This window comes from Pyxicephalus adspersus, chromosome 1, assembly GCF_032062135.1.
Source record: "Pyxicephalus adspersus chromosome 1, UCB_Pads_2.0, whole genome shotgun sequence".
Taxonomy (NCBI): Eukaryota; Metazoa; Chordata; class Amphibia; order Anura; family Pyxicephalidae; genus Pyxicephalus; species Pyxicephalus adspersus.
The window spans coordinates 130,625,604-130,642,320 of NC_092858.1; the positions used below are offsets into that span (position 1 = coordinate 130,625,604).

Genomic DNA, 16,717 nt, shown 5'->3' on the forward strand with positions numbered 1-16,717 from the left:
GACATTGAGCTCTGTGTTAAAGCTTTGTAGCTTGGCTTTGTAGTCCATGAAGTCAGTGCTGAGGCCAGATTTCCTCCACTTGCGTTCGGCTGCACGAACAGACTTTTGTAGCTATGACTATGGACTTTGTACAGTGCTGTGTAATATGATGGTGCTATATAAATGCTAGGTACACACGTGCAAATATTGTCATTAGAAAACAAACGACTAACGATTATGCATGATTATTTTGAACAATCGTATTGTGCACAATTCTGTACATGGTGTAACGATACGATCGTTTACATATAATCCACCAATAGTGTACAAACGCTAGATACAATCATATGAACGATGCAGGGAGAGACATGTAAAGGAGAAAGTGTACCGCAGAACCATCCATGATTACTGAACGACCGTACACACAACAGATTGTGAACAACCGTCGCCCAATCAGATTCGCTGGGGCGGTTGTTCGTTTCCAGAGACAATCCTCATTCATCGGCATAGTTGTGCACATTTTATGTTAATGAATATTGGACAAACAGACTTTTGTCTTTCATTTCAATTTCCAGACTAATGAAATGACTGTATCTGAAGAAAATCAAAAAGGAAAATCAGCCGTTTACTGATTTTGGGGTTTTCTGATTGGAGATGGATAAACTTGACATCATAGTAAATATGAATTGAAAGTACACAAATCTAGTTCTGTGGACAAATGAGATGATCAAATTTGATTAGATTTATGATCACTATTGAACAAAATGATCAGAAGGCCAGGATTTTATGTAGGGGTTTGCAGGCTTTTAGGACTTCCAACCAATCAATTCTAGATTAGAAAATCAATCACATGAATAAGGAAAACACTATCAATCAAATGGTCCCATTCATGGCGCTTTTAGTTTTGAGGTGATAAAGCCAACTACTTTGTGGAGTGAACAGTTTGTGATCAATATCCCCAACAATAGGGTTTACATGTATGCTATCCAGTATGTCAAAATTTAGCTTTATTCCTTTTCAAATATTTTGAATAGTAGAAGGAGGGGAGGTCACCTACTCTTCCATCTTTACCACCTAGGCTGGAAAGACTGAATGGGAAACTTGCGGCCTCCTCGGCTCTCCTGGAATGCAGTGAAATCACACATTTTTTTCGCACCTGATTTGTGTGAAATCATGTGATGTAAGAAGAAGAACCAGGCAGAAGAGGAAAAAGATGGTGGCACCCACTGTCCAGTCTGCACTGGAAAGAAGAAGGAAGATGGGATAGCACTGAACCAACTTGACTTGGAATGTAGAGGGATCAAGGGACTTCCACTTAAAAAAAAGTGTCTTTTTGTTTTGTTTTACTGAAAATTCCACTTTAATTGGCAATCAGAAATTACAATTGTTTAAATACTGTACTGACAGCCACTTTTTCGGCCGCTGTTTTCCATTGTTCCCTATGACATTCTCCCCTTCAAAGTGGCAGACTGGCAGATCTTTTAGTCTTTATTCTAAATTTTTTGTTTTACTACACCTTCTGGACTTGTGTAACTTTTGTGGTTCATATCAAACTGTGAAAATGAGAATTTATGGCAGATGATATTTTTTTCAAAGTGTATTTATTTTAAAATACTCATTTATTCCTCTCTGAATCTGGCAAATGGGTGACATGATCTACTACAAATATAAATGTATGGGAAACATCTCTGTGCACTTCTGCATACTTCATCTACTCTCACTTTCCCCCTCAATGTGGTTTTCATATACTGCATTGGATCACTCTCTTGTGATTTCAGCAGTCTGGGTTTGTTATGTACTCTGCTCATCTGAAGCAATTTAAAGAGCTGTAAACCTTTATTTATATTCCAAAAACTATATAGGTAAATGTTTCTTGAGAAGGTTATTTCAATGTGAATAGACTTATGGAACAGAGATTAACACTCTCATCAGTTTAAAGTTATAGTATTTCAAATGTGTTTTATTGTGGGAAAATATAAACTTACACCTGAAGAAAGTTAGTTTTTTTTATTTCTATATATTTTCTGCATACCCTAAAGGGCAAAAACAATCATTGAGAACATTTACAAGGAAACTTTATTTTATACTATATAGATGAAAGGGGTAAACATATACTAAGCAAACAAAATGTGTTTGTGCATCGCAATAATGAAAAGAATTTGCCATTTATTTCTTTGTTTTTTTGTATTCTGTTGAAATACCTGGGGATCCTGCCAATTCCTCAGGCTTGCGTTTTCATTCTGACCGCACAAAACTTGAAAGCAGTTCCATGATGCTGTGGTCAGTTTGTGTGCCAGGACATTGCACCGGCACTCATCGTGCCTGGATAATCCGTAGTTGGCTTTGCCTCCATGTACCTTGCCCTGTGGTGCTGTTATTGACAAAGCTTGGTACCCCATGGTGTTTAGATTGCAAGCCATGAGGTCACATATCTGCCATATAAAACAGTTTTATGATGGTTTGGGCTTTATTATTGCATGTTTAAATACTTGTGTGTACAAAATGATAGAAATAAACCTTCACTGCGTTTTGACATTATTACAGCACCAGACAACACCACAGATCACCTCCCGTAGTATACAGCAGGTGACAGTTGCCAGCAAAGTATGTATAGGCAACTGGCAAAGGTGGGAGTAATAAAGGGAATTTGCTTTGCCCTGTAAAGCCCTGGTTTACATAATAAAAAAAAAATGAACTTGACCAAGAACTATTATGAGTTTCCCTATCAACCAATGGCCACATGGCCACAGCTGTCTTTTTCAAGGAAGGGGCTTCAACGATCATTTAAAGAGGCAAAGTCTTTGCCACTCCTATCTGGATGAATACACGTTTTTACCAAAGACATGCCTTCATGACAGAGTTCTCCTTTTAACCCCAGAGAGATGCCTACCCCTGTATCTGGTGCCTTCCTTGGTTCTTGCTTGCATGTTTGTGAAGGTTCCCATATCAAGGTAGACAAAGTTGTTCTGTACTACAATGTCTACAGAACAACAATGCTGAGTGTGATTATGTATGTGTACAAAGTAGACGTTGTTCTTGTAATACAAAGAAGAAAAAATATTTTCTTATATATCAGTATACTTTTATTTTGTTTGTTTCTTTGTTACATTCCTATAGTTTCTTCTCTGTTCCGGGAGGGCAAGGTTTGTGTACATACACATACAACAAACAGATTATAGCTAGTCTGAGTAATGTACAGTAACATTTATGATATTTACAGCTAGCTGCAACTGAAGTGTGAATAGTGTATCATACTGAGTACTGTGTGCAGTCAGCATTAATCCTGAGACCATTAAAGCAGAACACTGGGTATGAAATCAATTGCTATTTTGACTTGTATACAAAGTTTTAGGCATTCTGTACTTTGTAAAAATGAGCAATTGTACCAAATATTGCATCATATAATATTAACACCTTTTTGTTATATATAATTTTTCAATGTAAGCATACAATCAAATAATTAAACAGACTTTGTACCAAAATACCACATTGTCCATCATAAAAAAATAATGCAAGCAAGTACTAAAAGAGTTTCTGCAGAATGTAATAAAGATTACATTGTATTAGCATATACCAAATGATTTCCTAAAACTCAAGTCAGAAGACCTTAAGAAGGGTTCAAAAGTATAATCGTTTTGTAAAGACCATGTCTTATGATGTGTAAAGTTTTATAAGTCCTCCTAATTATGGCTGATGTATTACCCATGGGGTATTTAGGGACCTAATATGTACCAATTTATTTTAACCTTTGTGCACACATACCTTTTCTGAAGGATCTTATTCCTGATCATGTAACATGGGACTTATTTCTCTTCTGATATGGGTAGTGGTCAGTCCTGAATGCTGCAGAATAGAATAGATGTAGAAACGCGTCTGAATGCTGCAGAAAAGAATAGATAGAGAAACACATTTCACTCTTAATGGCATTCTCCTATGAGTACAGAATGATTAAGAACAGTGGCGACCAGAAAGTGGCATTTGAATCCGATTGGGAGAGCTGTCTTTATATTTCCACTAATGAGGGGTAGTTTTTTTAAACCTTTTTTGGTGGTATACTTCAAACCTCACATTTGCCATTTTTAAAGGGGGCACCTAACGAACTTGGTTTGGCAAATTATGCTAAACAGTAATAAACCTTAAGCATGTAATGTTTAGGCAGCTGTAGATGAGAACTATTATTTTGCTGTCCAGACTTCCAAAGCACCCTGGATCCCCCAAAGTTCTATTTCTTTAAATGTTGGAGAGTAAGCACATATCAACAGCCCCAAATACTGCCATGTGGGAGTTGGAGTTTGTTGTTATGATTTTACTTTTAGAAGGTTGATATGTGGGGCTTTCTGGGGGGACTAACACTAATGCAGAATGCCCTGACACCATCAAGTGTTTGCTTTAATGTTAAAGTGTTTACAGGTTTTCATGTGGTTCTATAATGACTTTAATGCTCTTGGATCTTTTTTTTTTCCAAATACCTACACCTACAGCAAACTGTTTAATATTAGAGATTTTAGAGGAGAAAGATACTGATAGGAGGCAGACTTCTGAAGGAATTCTATACAAATTGTGACCAGAATATATCCCCATAAATCCTCATTTCTAAAAAAAAAACTATTTTTTAACTGGAGTAGCTGCCTGATCTAAGGACATTGTTCTGTTCATTTTACAGTGTGCAGGAACATGAAGGATTTTTATAGCTTGTAAGATACCAATGCATGTATTCTAAATATAAGTAATTGGATTTATTGCGGTGGATAGAGAGGGTGAATTATTTGGCATCCTTGACAAAATTTCTTTTTTACGTTTATAGAAAATAAGGACTGTGTCCAGTCCACCCATACTCCACCCATTAAAACTCCAAAATAAGCCAAGCACACCCACATCTGAGAAACTCAAAAACAGGAAACATGACAGTCTAGGGTAATCTGTGAACCTGTCAGTAAAATATATTCTGCAAACTAGGACCAACTAAAATGTGGGGGTGCTAAAAAGGCACAAGATTAAGGGACATACAACCATACAGAAACTTGGAACACCTATATAATATTAACAACCTATTTTTCTCAGATGATAGACCTAGATTCATTTCTTAATATTTAAAGTATGAAGTGCTTACTTCAAGTAGGTGTGCACTTACTGTTGATTTACTATACCTCATTTATTCATGCATGAGTGACATGGAACTAGTCCTTGGAACTAAATGGTGTACTTCCAGTATGCACCAGCAGGTGTCTTCTGGTGCCCCTTTATGGGCCTGGGAGCAATTTTTAGTGTTTAGCAGTGTGGTTGCAGTGTGGTTGATCTGCAAATAATTATGGGCTATCTCTATCTCTCTTCTAGCAACAACAGAATGACAATGCAACTGCATTTAACCATAGCTCACTAAGGTTGAAATGCATGCCAATGCAATATATTGGAAGCAGCTGGCTGCCCAAGGGGGCTAGAAACTACATAATTTATCTTGCACACACCAACCATTCCCTCACAGTTGTATAGAGGAAGTTGGGAAAGCAGCTGAACATGCGTCAAACCGCTGCAGTTTACTGGGCCTCTTAAATTAACCTTAGAGTGATATATACAGGTAGTTCCTGAGTTAAGGACATCCGACATACGGACGGCTCCTGGATACGAACAGGGCTTCCCTTCTAGTTCTGTGCAGGAAGGAGGCTTAATTGGGGGGAAGAAGGCGGTTCACATGACTTGCAGAAGAAATCTTTTGCTTTTCTGCAAGCTCTTGTAACTCTTTAATGACCAAGACAAACGCAGCAGTTGTTTCTTTTTGCATATCAAAGCACAGCTTGCTCCAGAAGTTAATAAATGTCTAGGGTCCATACATTTTTTTTTTATTGTTTGTGATTAGCTCACAGTGAGGATTTTATATAGTAACTGACACCATGCTGTCTAATATTATGTTGGGACAAACATCTGTCCTAATTGAATTTATTAAAATATTGTATCTGTTCCGACTTACATACAAATTCAACTTAAGAACAAACCTACAGTCCCTATCTCATATGTAACCCGGGGACTACCTGTATGACTAATACTGTGTGTAGTTGCAATAAAATCATCTTAACTAAAAGCAATTTAAAATATAAAAAAATAAACACAATAAAATCTATTAAAAACAAATATGTTATAGCCATGAGTCAAAAAAAAATATTTCAACATATATATATATTAACTATTTCAACTTATATATTAACTATAAAAATTGGCAGTAAAAATGGCAAAAAAAAGCAAAGCAAAAATCCGAGGTTGACTGATTGCTCTCTTTGATTTTGATGTGTTCTATTTGCCTTCCAAACAATCGCAACAATTATTCAGATAAATGTAACACAAAGGCAGCCATTCATTTTGTAGCAAAAGTTACAAAGAAAAAAGACAATGGTTCTAAAATTGTGACAGATTGAAATTTAAAGTGACATTTTTACCTTTCCATCATGTACATATTTATGTGGCCTAGCAATTCAGAAAAGGTTATGCAGAAGCATTTTAACAGAAGTAGACTCCCAAGAGAACAATGTCAGTGTGATACTCAGTATGCTTTAGCACACATAGATGCTAGAAATAGATCCATTTAAACATACATATAGATTATATGCCATTAACAATGTCCATCTAAAGAAAATGTGACATATTTACTGCACATCCACCAGTCTGACAAATTCCATCACACCTTCAGTGACACATAAAAGGTTTGTATTTAAATTTAAAGCGGTACCGCCTACATATGGAGTTGTTTTCATATTTATTTTTTTGGACTGTTATCTTGTCCAGCTATCTGAACTATTCCCTTTTCTTCAAATCCATATTGAGGCAAATTATTATTATTATTATACAGTATTTATATAGTTCCGACATTTTACACAGCACAGTACAAAGTCCATAGTCATGTCACTAGCAGTCCCTCCAAGGGGCTCACAATCTAATGTCCCTACCATAGTCATACGTCATTAACATAGTCTAAGGACAATTTTGGGGGAAGCCGAATCATTTAACTGAATGTTTTTGGATTGTGGGGGGAAAACGGAATACTCAGAGGAAACCCACGCATACGGGGAAAACCTGCAAACCCCATGCAGATAGTGCCCTGGGCGAGATTCGAACCTGGGACCTGCTAACCACTGAGCCACCATGGCAAATATACTTTAATATCAAAATTCCATGCTGGCTGATATCAGTTTCTGAGCATCACAAAAAAATGAGATTTGACAGGATAGAATGATAGCCTGCAGTAATAACCTAAAATCATGTTAAAAGGTCATTCCATTGGAAAGGTGTATTTTAGTTAAGGTGTAGCCTATAGATAAAGGTGTGCTATGTAGGTTTACAGTGGAGGGCTGTTCACCATTAAAACAGTAATAATTGCTCCCAATAAATAAAAGTATTGTGGCTCTTTATTATAAGGGGATCTGCATTTTTCTTTTCTTTTAGTACCTGTGCAGAGCACTATAAATATTTGTTGGTCCTGCCGGTTAAATCCACCTAATGCACCCACTCGTAATTATGTGGAAACAATGCTGCACTACTCCTAAATTCAGAGCAGAGTTGCCAGTCTCATGTGTGATGGGGCTGCTTACACCATGGGATGAAAAAAAGTTGCCGGTGGCATGGCTGTCAGAATTGTCATTACTGATTCAAAAGCCTGTAGTTTGTCAATTATCACCTTTCAATCCCTAGTCATGCCCGCTTTCTGGATCCGGGTGAATCCACGGACGATGAACCACTAACGATCCTAATAGAAGGGAAGGGGGGCAGCGCGCAGCAGGGTGCCACTTTGTCCCTCTCCCCCTCCCCTCTGCATAGAGCACAACGGTGCTGCATGTGCAGCACTCGTTCATGCATCGTGCATCGTGAAAGATCCTTTCCAACGACTATTATTGCACATGTGTATGCAGCTTTACTGAAACCTTCCCACTGTGATCTGCTGTACCTAAAGGTGAGGACTGACTCGGAGGACCAGAGGTGCCCTCTAGAAAATTAGGCCAGAACACATTGAAGATGGGGCCACAACTAATATACTTTGACCTCCGTTTAGCTGACCAGAATTTTCCCCTTTCAAATAGCAAAGCGTGTGATTGTAACAGTTTACTGAATGGACAAGGAAAGTTGCCAGGATGCTGCAGGAAGCCAGAAGTGACTTTCACTGTACACACTCTTCAAAAGGTGCCTCCTCTACTATTAACCTCTTCACCTGAATATTTATATAGTTCCAACATATTACGCAGCGCTTTACAAAGTCCATTGTTACATTACTAACTGTCCCTCAAAGGGGCTCACAATCTGATGTTGCTACCTTAGTCATATGGCATTACCACATATGCTAACTGATTAGCCTAACTGCAAGTTTTTTGAGACGTGGGAGGAAACCGGAGAAAACTCACGAAAACACAGGAAGAACATACAAACACTTTGCAGTTTGGGGCCTAAACCCAGGACCTAGTGCTGCAAAGCTGAGAGTGCTAACTATTGAGCCGACCAGGCTGCTCATGATGGCAAATAAAATATCATTTGAAGGAAAATAATATTTCAACATCCCTTTACATAAACAAAGTTGACATTTGCATATCATATATACCAGGAACCATATGATAAAAAAAGTTGTGTTGCTAGGAAAGCAATCTCTCTGGATGAAAGTCCTGTATGTGATTATAAAATATGATTGTGAAGTTGTTTATGAAGTGTACAATTGCCTGATGACATTGCCTGTCACATAGTAATATTCTGAGGACTACATCATCTGTGCCTGCATCTGTGTTTACTTGAGCAGACATTCCTAGTGCCCAGGGTAGCTTAATTCTAGTAATATTGCATGCAAAGCCAGAATACAAAATATGTTTTTATTAGATACCTTTTAATGTTATTTTGAAACATACGTTTCCTATACTAAAGATTAGAAAGTTGAATTGACAGAATGGCCATACCAGTGTGCATTAAACACAATTGTAATGGACACTGGTTGATTGTAATCAATATTTATGTGATTTTATATGACTGTATATTTATTGATGGCAATTTTTATTGTTGTGTGAGGAAGGTTGGTTGGGTCCACCAATTTTTACTACCACTCCCCATGAAGTTGCCTGCTATAGGTATAAAACTTAAAGCAGTATATGCAGCTTGTGCAGCTTGTGTCTACATTACCAATACCAGCACAACCAGAAAGATTGTGGTCTAGTTGTGGTGATCAATAGTCAGAATTTTAATACTACCATGTAAATGTAAATATAAATCTATTTTTCAAATTTTGTAGTTTGCTGTAAAAAAAGGTGTTTACAATATACGGCATGTATTTACACTTTGGGGTCCCAATGAGAGAACTCTCGATGTGGGGGTATTCTCTAGGTAGTTCTCCCTAGAATAGGGGTTCCTCATTGTAAGGTTATCCCTTACCTGATCTTTAAAATATGGGATTTAATCAGTGCCCAAATTTTACTACTACAGATAAAGTAACTTTCCGCCATTGCTGTTTTGTCCAGGCAACACATAATGCATATGGTTGGTATATGAGTAATTCGTTTATAATGGATCGAGGTGGTTGGTACTCAAACTAAACATTAGGCTTTGAGGATGAGCTTACTTTGGAAAATAAATAGGGCACACTGATTTGTATTTTATATGTGAATTTAAAGTGTTAGTTGCCTTTATCCATCCAGTTGAATTTAGCATTGAAAGCTTAATCTTAAATTGCAGTGTGTGTATAGCCAACATTACGTATAGCTTTACAGAGAATAATTTTTATCTGCTCTACACCTTTCCCTCAGCACTTAGTGGGCCACTATACAAATTCATTCCACCTTGTCCTTTCCATTCACAAGAGGTCGAATTGTCCTCTTTTCTTCAGTCGTTATACCAGTAGTGGTGGCAGTGGGAAAATAGTATCAATCTCAAACTATTGTGTGTTAAGCTAGGTACACACGTGCAATAATTATCGTTTGAAAACAAACAATCCGCGATTATTCCCGATTATATAATATATATATATATATATATATATATATATAAACCCAAAATATAATCCACCAATAATGTACACACTAGGAACATTCATTTGAACGATTGTTCAATGCAGGAAGTGGCATGTACAGGAGAAAGTGTATCACAGAACAATCCACGATCACTGAACGACCGTACACACAATAGAATAGGAACAATCGTTGCCCAATCAGATCTGCTGGAACGGTCGTTTTTTTCCAGCAAGATTCCTCGTTCGTTGGCGTCGTTGACCAGTTGTTGTGCACTTTTTTTGTTAACAATTATCAAACTATCCTTCGTGGATCGTTCGTTTCTAATGACTATTATTCCACGTGTGTACTAGGGATGAGCAGGATTTTTAAACTTGATCTCACGGCAAACTCGTCTGTTCTCGCTTACGGAAATTCGGAAGTGAGAAGCTTACGGAAGTGAGAATGCCCCGGTGTATCCTTGAGGATCGAATTATCCTTTAAAAAAAAAAAAAAGGGCCCCCGGGCTGAGCTCATTGATTAGCTCAGTGTGCGATCCCCGGCACTAGAGGTCTAATAGGGACAAGTCTCCCCATTCAAAATCTCTAGTGCTCTCTGATTGGCTGAGAAAAGGAAAAAAAAGATTTTCCTTTCCTCAGACAATCAAGGAGCACTAGAGGTTTTAAATGGGGATACTTGTCTCTATTTATTCTCTAGTGCCCGGGGATCGCATACAGTAGAACTCCCAGGGCTGCATGAATTAATGCAGCCCTGGGAGTCCTCCTGAACTTCCGATGGGTCTGCGAAATGGGTTCGCCAAAATTTCCCTGACCAATTGGAAGTTTAAGGAAATTTTCACGAGAATGCCAGAGGCAGTCTCCCTCATCCCTAGTGTATATGCAGCCCTAGTTAATTATACCAGTGGCCCATGTTACAATAAAACCTTAAGGTAGGCTTTGCTCTGTGCCATGAGAAAACTTTATTAGGTTTGCTATAATGCAAGTGTGATTGTGCAAAACATATCTCTTTACAATTAATATATCTTTACATTTAATATATTTTTACATCTTTACATTAGTGTATCTTTACAATTAATATATAGGCATTTTCATCTTTAAATGTACCTTCCACTACATAACCATAACTCTCATGTGTGTGAGAAGAAAACATTTCTTTGGCAATCATAAAAAATTACTGAAGGATTACATAGGGCCATTGCCATATTAATATGGTGTATTCATTGAATAGTAAAGCACCTTACACATACTAATTGCATTTTGCATTCTGTATTGGGTAAGCTTGATTATCTATAAGCATAAGAAAAATGAAAGGTTAGGAATAAATGAATAGGCTACAAAACAGCAAGTAAAGCACTCATACATGTCAGCAGATGTCTCATACATATTTCAGTCTTGATTAGCTTAAATGTAGGTCTATCATTTATGTATACAATTACTCAGTTTTTGCTTTCATACATATATTCCTTTACATCTTCACAGATGCAAAAAAAAAGCCTCTGGCATGAGCAACAAATGCATCTGTATTTTGCAAATTAAAGATATAAAATATACATACATAAAATAAACCAACCAGGATTTTAAGTTATGCACATTTTTCATTATTTTGTAAAATATTTATTTATTACATTGACCTTTTTTGCACACAAAGAGCTTGCATTTTTTATTTAATAAAATTGACTTTTTTTTCAATTGGGTCCTAAAGCTCAATTATTATTTAAAGTAGTATAAACTTTGACATTTGTTTTAATGGGCCACCAATAAAATACAATAGGCAAAAATGCCTCTTCATCTATTTTTTTCACAATATTTGATAGTGTGTTAGCATGCTTAAAATAGCACTGCAACTGCAGTTCATGATGGAGCTGCATTTGTGTGCCATCTCCTCTGCAAACTTAAGTTCCAATATCAGTCTAGTTATACTTACCAGACAGCAGCTCTGGGCTCATTCCCAATATTCCATCCAATACTGCACAATAGTTTATTTATAACCCTTTTGTTCTAACAAACCATGCTATATAATAGTCAAGTCTATTCTGTACATTTAGAATATCATAGCTATAATAATTTTAGCTAAAACAAAATCATAAACAGATTTAATAATGCAGCTATCAATCCAATATTAATTTCTATGCAATAAAGAATAAGTACTCACAATAAACCTATGATTTATAAATTTACTTTCACTGGACTGGCAGTAGTAGACTGAAATATCAGTAATTCTTAATGGTTATGGCTCTTGGAGTCCCGTCACACCTGTGCAGACCAATGTGTCGCATTAATGTGTGGTTAACATCTGCCAATTGCTTTAAGTGTTCTGAAAGATTTTTTTTGCCTTTTTTTTAGATTATCTGTAGGTTTAGGACTTCGGTTGAACGTGATGGGCTTATTTCTTCAACCTGATTAAGTATTGTTTAAGTAAAGGCAGCATGTTTGTTTGAATGAACTGCCAATGCACCACAATAGACCCAAAATTGAACCTACACTAATTTAGCTAATGCACAGTACTGAAACCCATACCAGTAACTTACTATGTGTTGCAAAGACCTGCAATGTAGGTGTGCCTGGTGTCTGTTGGCTTATTGTGTTGGGGTGCCTTATAAAATAAAAGAGACCACAATGCACTATGTGTTTGCAGTTATATGTATTACCATGTACATGCTAGTTAATGCAACACATAGGACCGAAAGGGTCCTCATATCCTCAGTCATATTTGTCTGTCTAAATTCAAAGTGGCAAATGCTTTTTTGGGGACATATAAGTCAGGATATTGGATAATATTTTTTCTAAAATAATGGTACTGTAGGAAAATATAAAAACGGTAATTTTATGTTGAGCATTTAAACATATGTGAGTTTCTGCAATTCTATTAATAACGGCAACATATGTCATCTGGGAATAAAGTGCTATGATTGCGGCCAATATAAATAACTTAAATGTATGAGAATAAGAAAAATACATATATGGCAGATTTCCAGCTTGTACTGCCACTCACTGCTGTTTAATAAAGCTTTTGAAGCTCAAGCATTACTCCTACATTCTACTTTGCCAACAGGGAATCATTAATGCTGAACAAACAACATGTATATGCTTAATTGTTTTTATTGAAATAAACACTTTATGTAAGCCCCTGCTGCTAAGTGAATGTGTACTTGCTTAGCTGAGATTCTCCCTCCTCAACCCCCCTTTAATTACTCAGCTGGAAGCAGATGAAAGCTTAAAAGGTACTTGTTCTACTTCTGACCCTATAAAAACACCAATCAGTTAGTTTTGTCTTCCCTGAAGACACTGTCCTAAATATTGTTGTTTTTAACAGAAATGTTGTGATCAGATATATCTCTGGAGGTAAAAAATATCTAGAATTAATCAAAAATTAACCTTCAAAAACTAAATAATTATTTTAAATGTTTTTTCAATGCAGTACTGTTTTCTATAAGGCACCCTACAACAAATTCATAGAACAGCAGATTAAAGGCATTTGTTGATGGTCATTTACATGCTCCTCTGATCTCTAGTTGCACTAGACTGTGCCTAGGACAGTCAAAGTGGTCTCTTTATGAGATTCACTTTAATCCAGATACTTTTCACTGAGCCCAGTAACAAAAAAGTGCAGCCCTATGCAAGTGAATCTTTGGCAGGTTCATAAATGGCCATTAACACCAGTCCTCGCTGTTTATACGCGTACATTTTGTATGCTACCAGAATATTGTTTTCAGCCAACCTCTTACTGGTATAAGTCAGAGTTTGTGCTTTGTTAATAATAGCCAAAATCCCCACTTTAGAGTCTCTGCTTGATTTTCAAAGATTGATCACAGTGCAGTTACAGAGGTCAGGTAAAGCTCATTTAACAAGGAAAAACATTTCAAATATTTTAAATGTAGGGTCAAGTTTAGAGTTAAAAAAATAGTTCAAGAGAACCATGGAGGCTACCTTTGCTGACCTGTCCTTTTACAAATGATAGTTGTATTGTTGTCCCTTTGTTCAATACTTATTGACGTGGAAGCTTTGGCCAAATAATGTCTTTTCTTTGACTTTCCGGATTTGCAAACTCATTCCAGATTACAGCCTCAGAAAAACTTTAGGCCAATGGGTTAGCATACCAAGCAGCAAACAATCAATTTTAGAAGTAAAACAGTAATGGCAGCTTGCATAATTCTCCTATATTAGGTTTACTTTAAGTATTGGTTAGAAATAGATCATTATTATAATTATAATTATGTGTTAATTGTCAAGAGTTGCAGAGATTAAGTATTTAGAAATGATTGCAGGGGTTGGAGTAAGTTTTAGAGTGCAAGGAACTTTTAGGTGTTAGGATCAGCTTAAGAATTTTGGTAAGTTCAGAACTCATGTACTCATGTACTGAAAAATTGTATATTAGTATGCTACAATGCTATTGGTTTCGAAAGAATCCTAAATAAACCACTATTGGCAATAAAAACACTTACATACAGAAAAATAAATGCACTCACTGTCTCTACACTGCTTGGAAAGATTATTTTCTCTACAATGTTATAAAGTTTGTGATAAAATTAGCATTTATCTATTCTTATTTCCATATACCTTGTTCTAGTTCATGTTCTGGGCAGAAGCTACAGGCATTCCCAAATAGAGAAAACAAAGAATATTTTATTGTACTTTATTGGTCAGGTGTTAAAGAATCTTTAGACAAGCTTAGACTACCAATCTGACCACTGGCCTTGCTAAGAAAAAAATATTGTGGCTGAGAGTGTTAATATGTTTCTACAAAGATGTTGAAATTACTAAACCATCATTTATATTATAGAAACAATCATTTTGTGCAACCTGTCACCATTTGTAATTAAAAGCTCAGACACTTTACAAGCATGGATATTAGACTGTCATAGCCAGTCAATAACCGCTTGGATAGGTACATGTTTCCATCAGAAGACAACTTCCATAAATGTATTTTACCTACAATTTTTTATTTTGATCAGTCAATGATAGTTGTTTTGGTACATTGAACGCACTAATATTGTTTTGAATTATTTCAAGTTGGAAAATCAGCCTGATTTACATGTATCCTATTGGCTTGTCTATGCTTAGTTTAAAAGGAATGATAGCCTTCCTCTCTCCCTAAACAATGGAAGTATAAGGCCAATGTAGGGCTGTCAAGGAAAATGTATCTATTTCTTAAAGAAACGTCAGCTGTTAAGTTAATATTACTATCGTAAGATAACAGACACAGACACCAGTTCCTATTGAGTTACTGTTCTCCCTGTGCTATCAACTTACTTGTTGCACCCGTACTGGATACTTACCTATCTTCATATTTTCATCATGAGACTTCTTTAACCTTTGCCATTTTTCCTCCAATATCTCTCTGATTACTTCATCCTTATGTGTCCCTCTCATATCTATTCCCATGCTCTCAGCCACCATCTTCACATCTGTTTTTGTAAATTTATTAAAGGTCTCCTTCCACTGCTATTGTAGACCTATTTTGTCTAAATTTGATGTTGATTCCAAGGGCTTCTTTTTCCGTTTTGTATACTGGTAGGGAGGGGGTACATTAGCTACTACTGCCACCACAGATCTTGCAATATTTATGGCATCATCATCAATATTTTCATCTGACCTGTTGTTCCCTGACCCCCTAGTTTGGTGCTCATGAATTTGATATCTAAATTTTCCAGCAACATAAATATCTGTGTGAGGAGTGGTAGATTCAAACTTCTTACTCGCCGATCCCTTGGCTCAAACAAAAAACACAGAGCCCTGAAAAAGAACCCTACCCCAAAATGTAAAGCCATAGAATAGGATACAATTAATTTGAAGATGATGACTAGGATGTAGCAAATTACAGAGAAAGATTAGTTTTAAATGGGACTGCTTTGCTTTCTGCATCCTGTATCAAAACGCAGTCTTAGGTCACGTTATTGCTTGTCCAAGACAACCACAGTTGTGATGGTTGACCCAACCTTACTCTAAGCAACCGGGTTAGTTAGGAAACAATTTTAAAGACATATATACTTCTATCACACATTCACATTAGCACTTTCCTAACAGCTGAGGTTAGAGTGATGGAGCTTGTGATTCACCAGACCAGACAATGTAACTAAGCAATGCGTAGCAAGAGAAGAACCCCGGTAAGCAAAAAAATGGGTTTACCTGCCGGCTGGGGCATATTCCAGTTGCTCCGGTGCAGTTACTGAGGCACTGGTCGAATTGTCATCTGTCCATCCCGGAAGTTTGTGCACCAACTGTCAAGGAAAATGTATAAATTTCTTTAAGAAACATCAGCTGTTAGGTTAATATTACGATTGTAAGAGAACAGACACAGACACCAGTTCCCATAGAGTTTCTGTTCTGCTTTATTCAAAAACATAGTGTTATTTATACACAGTAAAATAGATGGTACAGAAAAGTAATTAACTATTTGAAGTGATAAGTGACAATAAAGTAGATGGTACAGGAAAGTAATTAAATGTTTGAAGTGACTATTCAGGAAACCTGAGTAATTGATGGCCCTCTAACAGTTTACAGTTAACAGTTTACAACCCTGATATCCTGGGAATTTCTTCATACCTCCCCAGGTGCCCATTCCCTTTGTTCTTATTATCACCTTAGAAAAAGATAAGAAACTAGTTGTTCAGGATGTTCACCCTCCCTCCACAATAAAGAACATTTCTTGAAATATTTCTCATAGATAATTCTGCTTACAAAATGGTGATTAGAAAAAACATGGAGTGTATGACCAAGTCTTTTCCTTCACAGGGGTAAAGCAACATTTTCTTTCAAATGCTCCCTATTGGTAACCCA

At 36.6% G+C, this 16,717-nt stretch overlaps 1 long non-coding RNA gene across 1 annotated transcript in view; it reads right to left on the reverse strand.

Annotated features, from left to right (window-relative positions):
* Nucleotides 1–16,207, reverse strand: part of LOC140322631 (uncharacterized) — a 37,541-nt gene extending 21,334 nt beyond the window's left edge. The window contains exons 1-2 of the long non-coding RNA XR_011919212.1: nt 16,067–16,207; nt 3,742–3,859 (exon numbers count right to left, since the gene is read on the reverse strand). This is a non-coding gene — a long non-coding RNA (uncharacterized lncRNA). The remainder of the gene's footprint in view (nt 1–3,741; nt 3,860–16,066) is intronic.
* Between the last annotated feature and the right edge of the window lie 510 nt (nt 16,208–16,717).